This window comes from Arachis hypogaea, chromosome 4 (genome assembly GCF_003086295.3).
Source record: "Arachis hypogaea cultivar Tifrunner chromosome 4, arahy.Tifrunner.gnm2.J5K5, whole genome shotgun sequence".
Classification (NCBI taxonomy): domain Eukaryota; kingdom Viridiplantae; phylum Streptophyta; class Magnoliopsida; order Fabales; family Fabaceae; genus Arachis; species Arachis hypogaea.
The window spans coordinates 25,959,460-25,969,158 of NC_092039.1; the positions used below are offsets into that span (position 1 = coordinate 25,959,460).

General features: G+C 40.6%; 1 non-coding gene across 1 annotated transcript; it reads left to right on the top strand.

The window, feature by feature from the left end:
* Positions 1 to 7,080: 7,080 nt before the first annotated feature.
* LOC112798819 (small nucleolar RNA R71) lies at positions 7,081 to 7,188 on the top strand. Its single transcript, XR_003200416.1, has one exon. It is a non-coding gene; the product is annotated as a small nucleolar RNA R71 (small nucleolar RNA).
* The last annotated feature ends 2,511 nt before the right edge of the window (positions 7,189 to 9,699 follow it).

The window sequence follows — 9,699 nt, forward strand, 5'->3', positions numbered from 1 at the left end:
ACAAGAATCAAATAACAATGCATGCAAGACACCAAACTTAGCAGTTTGTATACTACTGACACTAACAAAATGAAAATGCATATGAGACACACAAAACAATCAAGTCAATTGAATTCAAAGATCAGAGCAAGTAAATCATCAAGAACATCTTGAAGATCACTTAGACACATGCATGCAATTGACACCAAACTTATGATGAGACACTAGACTCAAACAAGAAATATTTTTTTTGGATTTTATGATTTTGTAAAATTTTTTTGTGTTTTTCGAAAATTAAGTGGAAAAAGGTATCAAAATTCTTAATGAGAATTCCAGGAATCAGTGCAATGCTAGTCTAAGACTCCGGTCCAGGAATTAGACATGGCTTCACAGCCAGCCAAGCTCTCAAAGAAAGCTTCGGTCCAAAATACTAGACATGGCCAGAGGCCAGCCAAGCCTTAGCAGATCATTGCTCCAAAAGCAAGATTGATAAGAAATCAACAAGCTCTTGTGGTGATAAGTTGAAACCTCGGTCCAATGAAATTAGACATGGCTTCTCAGCCAGCCAGATTTCAACAAATCATCATGAAACTCTAGAATTCATCTTCAAGAATTTCGAAAAAATAAATACCTAATCTAAGCAACAAGATGAACCGTCAGTTGTCCAAACTTGAACAATCCCCGGCAATAACGCCAAAAATTTGGTGTTGTTGCCGGATCTTGGCACTGATGTTACCAAAAGCTTGCTCAAAACTTGAACAATCCCCGGCAACGGCGCCAAAAACTTGGTGCGCGAAATTGTGAACAATACTTTTTCACAACTCTCATAATCCCCGGTCATGAGCCCCAAAAACTTTGTGGCTCAATACCATGGCATTACACAACTTCGCACAACTAACCAGCAAGTGCACTGGGTCGTCCAAGTAATAAACCTTACGCGAGTAAGGGTCGATCCCACGGAGATTTTTAGTATTGAAGCAAGCTATGGTTATCTTGTAAATCTTAGTCAGGCAAACTCAAATGGTAATGGTGATGAACGAAAATAACACAAAGGTAAAGATAGAGATACTTATGTAATTCATTGGTAGGAACTTCAGATAAGCGCATGAAGATGCCTTCCCTTTCGTCTCTCTGCTTTCCGACTGTCTTCATCCAATCCTTCTTACTCCCTTCCATGGCAAGCTTAAGCAAGGGTTTCACTGTTGTCAGTGGCTACCTCCCATCCTCTCAGTGAAAGCGATTGCATATGCTCTGTCACAGCATAGCGGAATTCATCTGTCGGTTCTCAATCAGGCCGGAATAGAATCCAGTGATTCTTTTGCGTCTGTCACTAACGCCCCGCCCTCAGGAGTTTGAAGCACGTCACAGTCATTCAATCATTGAATCCTACTCAGAATACCACAGACAAGGTTAGACCTTCCGGATTCTCTTGAACGCCGCCATCAGTTCTCGCCTATACCACGAAGACTCTGATCTCACGGAATGGTTGGCTCGTTTGTCAGACGAGCACTCGGTTGTCAGGCGATCAACCATGCATCGTGCAATCAGGAATCCAAGAGATATTCACTAGGGCCTTGATCGCTTGTAGAACAAGAGTGGTTGTCAGTCACCTTGTTCATGGGTGAGAATGATGATGAGTGTCACGGATCATCACATTCATCAAGTTGAAGAACAAGTGATATCTTGGATAAAGAACAAGCGGAATTGAATGGAAGAACAATAGTAATTGCATTAATACTCGAGGTACAGCAGAGCTCCGCACCTTAATCTATGGTGTGTAGAAACTCCACCGTTGAAAATACATAAGCATGAGGTCTAGGCATGGCCGAATGGCCAGCCTCCCAATGATCTAAGAACTAAAATGTCCAAAGATGATCTAGAGATCTAAAGTGATCAAAAGATTTTTAATACAATAGTAAAAGGTCCTATATATAGAAAACTAGTAACCTAAGGTGTACAGAGATGAGTAAATGACATAAAAATCCTCTTCCGGGCCTACTTGGTGTGTGCTTGGGCTGAGCAATGAAGCATTTTTCGTGCAGAGACTCTTCTTGGAGTTAAACGCCAGCTTTAGTGCCAGTTTGGGCGTTTAACTCCCATTTGGGTGCCAGTTCCAGCGTTTAACGCTGGGATTTCTTGAGGTGACTTTGAACGCCGGTTTGGGCCATCAAATCTTGGGCAAAGTATGGACTATCATATATTGCTGGAAAGCCCAGGATGTCTACGTTCCAACGTCGTTGAGAGCGCGCCAATTGGGCTTTTGTAGCTCCAGAAAATCCACTTCGAGTGCAGGGAGGTCAGAATCCAACAGCATCTGCAGTCCTTTTTGGTCTCTGAATCAGATTTTTGCTCAGGTCCCTCAATTTCAGCCAGAAAATACCTGAAATCACAGAAAAACACACAAACTCATAGTAAAGTCCAGAAAAGTGAATTTTAACTAAAAACTAATAAAAATATACTAAAAACTAACTAGATCATACCAAAAACATACTAAAAACAATGCCAAAAAGTATACAAATTATCCGCTCATCACAACACCAAACTTAAATTGTTGCTTGTCCTCAAGCAACTGAAAATCAAATAAGATAAAAAGAAGAGAATATGCAATAAATTCTAAAAACATCTATGAAGATCAGTATTAATTAGATGAGCGGGGCTTTTAGCTTCTTGCCTCTGAATAGTTTTGGCATCTCACTCTATCCTTTGAAATTCAGAATGGTTGGCTTCTTTAGGAACTCAGAATCCAGATAGTGTTAATGATTCTCCTAGTAAAGTATGATGATTCTTGAACATAGCTATTTATTGAGTCTTGGCTGTGGCCCAAAGCACTCTGTCTTCCAGTATTACCACCGGATACATACATGCCACAGACACATAATTGGGTGAACCTTTTCAGATTGTGACTCAGCTTTGCTAAAGTCCCCAATTAGAGGTGTCCAGGGTTCTTAAGCACACTCTTATTTGCCTTGGATCACAACTCTTTATTTTTTTTCTATTTTTTTTTCGTTTTTTTTTCTTTTTTTTTTTGAATAGTAATGCTTTTTCTTGCTTCAAGAATCATTGTAATGATTTTTCAGATCCTCAGTAACATGTCTCCTTTTTCATCATTCTTTCAAGAGCCAACATTCATGAACCACAAATTCAAGATACATATGCACTGTTTAAGCATACATTCAGAAGACAAAAATATTGCCACCACATCAAAATAATTAAACTGTTATAAAATTCAAAATTCATGCAATTCTTCCTTTTTCAATTAAGCACATTTTTATTCAAGAAAGGTGATGGATTCATAGGACATTCATAACTTTAAGGCATAGACACTAAGACACTAATGATCACAAGACACAAACATGGATAAACATAAGCATAAAATTCGAAAAACAGAAGAATAAAGAACAAGGAAATCAAGGAACGGGTCCACCTTAGTGATGGCGGCTCTTCTTGCTCTTGAAGATCCTATGGAGTGCTTGAGCTCCTCAATGTCTCTTCCTTGTCTTTGTTGCTCCTCCCTCATGATTCTTTGATCTTCTCTAATCTCATGAAGGATGATGGAGTGTTCTTGATGCTCCACCCTTAGTTGTCCCATGTTGGAACTCAATTCTCCTAGGGAGGTGTTTAGTTGCTCCCAATAGTTTTGTGGAGGAAAGTGCATCCCTTGAGGAATCTCAGGGATCTCATGATGAGTGGGATCTCTTGTGTGCTCCATCCTCTTCTTAGTGATGGGCTTGTCCTCCTCAATGGGGGTGTCTCCCTCTATGTCAACTCCAACTGAATAACAGAGGTGACAAATGAAATGAGGAAGGGCTAACCTTGCCAAGGTAGAGGACTTGTCCGCCACCCTATAGAGTTCTTGGGCTATAACCTCATGAACCTCTATTTCTTCTCCAATCATGATGCTATGGATCATGATAGCCCGGTCTATGGTAACTTCGGACCGGTTGCTAGTGGGAATGATTGAGCGTTGTATGAACTCTAACCATCCTCTAGCCACGGGCTTAAGGTCATGCCTTCTCAATTGAACCGGCTTTCCTCTTGAATCTTGCTTCCATTGGGCGCCCTCTTCACATATGACTGTGAGGACTTGGTCCAACCTTTGATCAAAGTTGACCCTTCTAGTGTAAGGATGTTCATCTCCTTGCATCATAGGCAAGTTGAACGCCACCCTCACACTCTCCGGACTAAAATCCAAGTATTTCCCCCGAACCATAGTAAGATAATTCTTTGGATTCGGGTTCACACTTTGGTCATGGTTCTTGGTGATCCATGCATTGCATAGAACTCTTGAACCATCAAGATTCCGACTTGTTGAATGGGGTTGGTAAGAACTTCCCAACCTCTTCTTTGATCTCATGTCGGATCTCCGGATATTCACCCTTTTTGAGTGAAAAAGGGACCTCGGGATCACCTTCTTCAAGGCCACAACTTCATAGAAATGGTCTTGATGCACCCTTGAGATGAATCTTCCATCTCCCATGATTCGGAGGTGGAAGCTTTTGCCTTCCCTTTCCTCTTTCTAGAGGTTTCTCCGGCCTTGGATGCCATAAATGGTTATGGAAAAACAAAAAGCAATGCTTTTACCACACCAAACTTAAAATGTTTGCTCGTCCTCGAGCAAAAGAAGAAAGAAGAGAGTAGAAGAAGAAGAAATGAGGAAGAGGGAGATGGTGGTGTGTTCGGCCAAGGAGGGGGAGAAGTGGTGTTTAGGTTGTGTGAAAATGAAGGGTTGAAGAAGGGTATATATAGGAGAGAGGGGGGTAATGGTTCGGCCATTATGGGTGGGTTTGGGAGGGAAAGTGGTTTGAATTTGAAGGGTGGGTTGGTGGGAATTTATGAAGGATGGATGTGAGTGGTGAAGAGAAAGATGGGATTTGATAGGTGAAGGGTTTTTGGGGAAGAGGTGTTGAGGTGATTGGTGAATGGGGGAAGAAGAGAGAGAGTGGTGGTGGGGTCCTGTGGGGTCCACAGATCCTGTGGTGTCAAGGAAAAGTCATCCCTACACCAAATGGCATCAAAATTCACGTTTTGAGCCAATTCTGGCGTTAAACGCCGGGCTGGTGCCCATTCCTGGCGTTTAACGCCAGGTTCTTGCCCTTTCCTGGCGTTTAACGCCAGTCTGGTGCCCCTTTCTGGCGTTAAACGCCCAGAATGGTGCCAGACTGGACGTTAAACGCCCAGCTGCTAGGCTTACTGGCGTTTAAACGCCAGCAGCATCTTCCTCCAGGGTGTGCTGTTTTTCTTCCTGTTTTTCATTCTGTTTTTGCTTTTTCAGTTAATTTTGTGACTTCTCATGATCATCAACCTACAAAAAAGATAAAATAACAAAAGAAAATAATTAAATATAAAACATTGGGTTGCCTCCCAACAAGCGCTTCTTTATTGTCACTAGCTTGACAGAGGACTCTCATGGAGCCTCAGAAATGCTCAGAACCGTGTTGGAACTTCCCAACACCAAACTTAGAGTTTGAATGTGGGGGTTCAACACCAAACTTAGAGTTTGGTTGTGGCCTCCCAACAACAAACTTAGAGTTTGATTGTGGGGGCTCTGTTTGGCTCTGTTTTGAGAGAAGCTCTTCATGCTTCCTCTCTATGATGACAGAGGGATATCCTTGGGCCTTAAACACCAAGGATTCTTCATTCACTTGAATGATCAACTCTCCTCTATCAACATCAATCACAGCCCTTGCTGTGGCTAGGAAGGGTCTGCCAAGGATGATGGATTCATCCATGCACTTCCCTGTCTCTAGGACTATGAAATCAGTAGGGATGTAATGGTCTTCAACTTTAACCAGAACATCCTCTACAAGTCCATGGGCTTGTTTTCTTGAGTTGTCTGCCATCTCTAGTGAGATCTTTGCAGCTTGCACCTCAGAGATCCCTAGCTTCTCCATTACAGAGAGAGGCATGAGGTTTACACTTGACCCTAAGTCACACAAGGCCTTCTTGAAGGTCATGGTGCCTATGGTACAAGGTATAGAAAACTTCCCAGGATCCTGCCTCTTTTGAGGTAGTTTCTGCCTAGACAAGTCATTCAGTTCTTTGGTGAGCAAAGGGGATTCATCCTCCCAAGTCTCATTTCCAAATAACTTGTCATTTAGCTTCATGATTGCTCTAAGGTATTTAGCAACTTGCTCCTCAGTGACATACTCATCCTCTTCAGAGGAAGAATACTCATCAGAGCTCATGAATGGCAGAAGTAAGTCCAATGGAATCTCTATGGTCTCAGTTTGAGCCTCAGATTCCCATGGTTCCTCATTGGGGAACTCATTGGAGGCCAGTGGACGCCCAGTGAGGCCTTCCTCAGTGGCGTTTACTGCCTCTTCTCCCTCCCAGGATTCGGCCAAGTTGATGGCTTTGCACTCTCCTTTTGGATTTTCTTCTGTATTGCTTGGGAGAGTACTTGGAGGGAGTTCAGTAATTTTCTTGCTCAGCTGACCCACTTGTCCTTCCAAATTTCTGATGGAGGACCTTGTTTCAGTCATGAAACTGAGTGGTTTTGATCAGATCAGAGACCATGGTAGCTAAGTCAGAGGTATTCTGCTTAGAGCTCTCTGTCTGTTGCTGAGAAGATGATGGAAAAGGCTTGCTATTGCTAAACCTGTTTCTTCCACCATTATTGTTATTGAAACCTTGTTGAGGTCTCTGTTGATCCTTCCTTGAAAGATTTGGATGATTCCTCCATGAAGGATTATAGGTGTTTCCATAGGGTTCTCCCATGTAATTCACCTCTTTCATTGAAGGGTTCTCAGGATCATAAGCTTCTTCCTCAGATGAAGCTTCTTTAGTACTGCTTGGTGCATTTTGCATTTCAGATAGACTTTGAGAAATCATATTGACTTGTTGAGTCAATATTTTGTTCTGAGCCAATATGGCATTCAGAGTGTCAATCTCAAGAACTCCTTTCTTCTGACTAGTCCCATTGTTCACAGGATTCCTTTCAGAAGTGTACATGAATTGGTTATTTGCAACCACTTCAATCAGTTCTTGAGCTTCAGTAGGCGTCTTCTTCAGATGAAGAGATCCTCCAGAAGAGCTATCCAAAGACATCTTGGACAGTTCAGAGAGACCATCATAGAAAATACCTATGATGCTCCATTCAGAAAGCATATCAGTGGGACACTTTCTGATTAATTGTTTGTATCTTTCCCAAGCTTCATAGAGGGATTCTCCTTCCTTCTGTCTGAAGGTTTGGACTTCCACTCTAAGCTTACTCAATTTTTGAGGTGGAAAGAACTTTGCCAAGAAGGCATTGACTAGCTTTTCCCAAGAGTCCAGGCTTTCTTTAGGTTGAGAGTCCAACCATGCTCTAGCTCTGTCTCTTACAGCAAAAGGGAATAGCATCAGTCTGTAGACCTCAGGGTCAACCCCATTAGTCTTGACAGTGTCACAGATTTGCAAGAATTCAGCTAAAAACTGATGAGGATCTTCTAATGGAAGTCCATGGAACTTGCAATTCTGTTGCATTAGAGAAACTAATTGAGGCTTAAGCTCAAAGTTGTTTACTCCAATGGCAGGGATAGAGATGCTTCTCCCATAGAAATCGGGAGTAGGTGCAGTGAAGTCACCAAGCACCTTCCTTGCATTGTTGGCATTGTTGTTGTTTTCGGCTGCCATGAGTTCTTCTTCCTTGAAGAGTTCGTTCAGGTGCTCTAAAGAGAGTTGTGCTTTGGCTTCTCTTAGCTTTCTCTTCAAGGTCCTTTCAGGTTCAGGATCAGCCTCAACAAGAATGCCTTTGTCTTTGCTCCTGCTCATAAGAAAGAGAAGGAACAAGAAAATGTGGAATCCTCTATGTCACAGTATAGAGATTCCTTTAGGTGTCAGAGGAAAAGAAGAGTAGAAGACAGAAGTAGAAAATTCGAACTTATCAGAGAAGATGGAGTTCGAATTTTGCATTAAGGATAGTATTAGTCCATAAATGAAGGATGTGAGAAGGAGGGAAGTAATTTTCGAAAATTAAGTGAAAAATTTTGAAAACATTTTTGAAAAACATTACTTAATTTTCGAAAATGAAAATGGAAAAGAAATCAAGTGATTTTTGAAAAAGATTTCGAAATTAGAAATCAAAAGGATTTGATTGAAAACTATTTTGAAAAAGATGTGGTTAAGAAGATATGATTGATTTAAAAAAATGTGATGAGAGATATGATTTGAAAAACATTTTTAAAAAGATTTGATTTGAAAATTAAAAACTTGACTAACAAGAAAAGATATGATTCAAACATTAAACCTTTCTCAACAGAAAAGGCAACATACTTGAAATGTTGAATCAAATCATTAATTGATAGTAAGTATCTTAAAAATGGAAACAAAATTGGTTTTGAAAAAGATTTGATTGGAAAATTGATTTGAAAAAGATTTGATTTTGGAAAAGATTTTGAAAACTTAGAAAAAATTTGATTTGAAAACAAAATCTTCCCCTCTAGCCATCCTGGCGTTAAACGCCCAGAATGGTATCCATTCTGGCGTTTAACACCCAAAATGCTACCCTTTTGGGTGTTAAACCGCCCAACCAGGTACCCTGGCTGGCGTTTAAACGCCAGTCTGTCCTTCTTCACTGGGCGTTTTGAACGCCCAGCTTTTTCTGTGCAATTCCTCTGCTGTATGTTCTGAATCTTCAATTTCTCTGTATTATTGACTTGAAAAGACACAAATTAAAAATATTTTTGGATTTTTAATAATAAGGACAAACCAAATGCAACAAGAATCAAATAACAATGCATGCAAGACACCAAACTTAGCAGTTTGTATACTACTGACACTAACAAAATGAAAATGCATATGAGACACACAAAACAATCAAGTCAATTGAATTCAAAGATCAGAGCAAGTAAATCATCAAGAACATCTTGAAGATCACTTAGACACATGCATGCAATTGACACCAAACTTATGATGAGACACTAGACTCAAACAAGAAATATTTTTTTTGGATTTTATGATTTTGTAAAATTTTTTTGTGTTTTTCGAAAATTAAGTGGAAAAAGGTATCAAAATTCTTAATGAGAATTCCAGAATCAGTGCAATGCTAGTCTAAGACTCCGGTCCAGGAATTAGACATGGCTTCACAGCCAGCCAAGCTCTCAAAGAAAGCTTCGGTCCAAATACTAGACATGGCCAGAGGCCAGCCAAGCCTTAGCAGATCATTGCTCCAAAAGCAAGATTGATAAGAAATCAACAAGCTCTTGTGGTGATAAGTTGAAACCTCGGTCCAATGAAATTAGACATGGCTTCTCAGCCAGCCAGATTTAACAAATCATCATGAAACTCTAGAATTCATCTTCAGAATTCGAAAAAATAAATACCTAAATTCTATAGCAACAAGATTGAACCTCCATCCAGTTGTCCAAACTGAACAATTCACGGCAATAACCTTACAGCGAGTAAGGGTCGATCCCACGAGATTGTTAGTATTGAAGCAAGCTATGGTTTCATCTTGTAAATCTTAGTCAGGCAAACTCAAATGGTAATGGTGATGAACGATAAATAACACAAAGGTAAAGATAGAGATACTTATGTAATTCATTTGGTAGGAACTTCAGATAAGCGCATGAGATGCCTTCCCTTCGTCTCTCTGCTTTTCCGACTGTCTTCATCCCAATCCTTCTTACTCCCTTCCATGCAAGCTTAAGCAAGGTTTCTTGTCAGTTACTCATCCTCATCAGTAAGCGATCTATCCAGTTAACGAGCGATACACTCGTTCTAAACCTCAGTGAGTCTGCA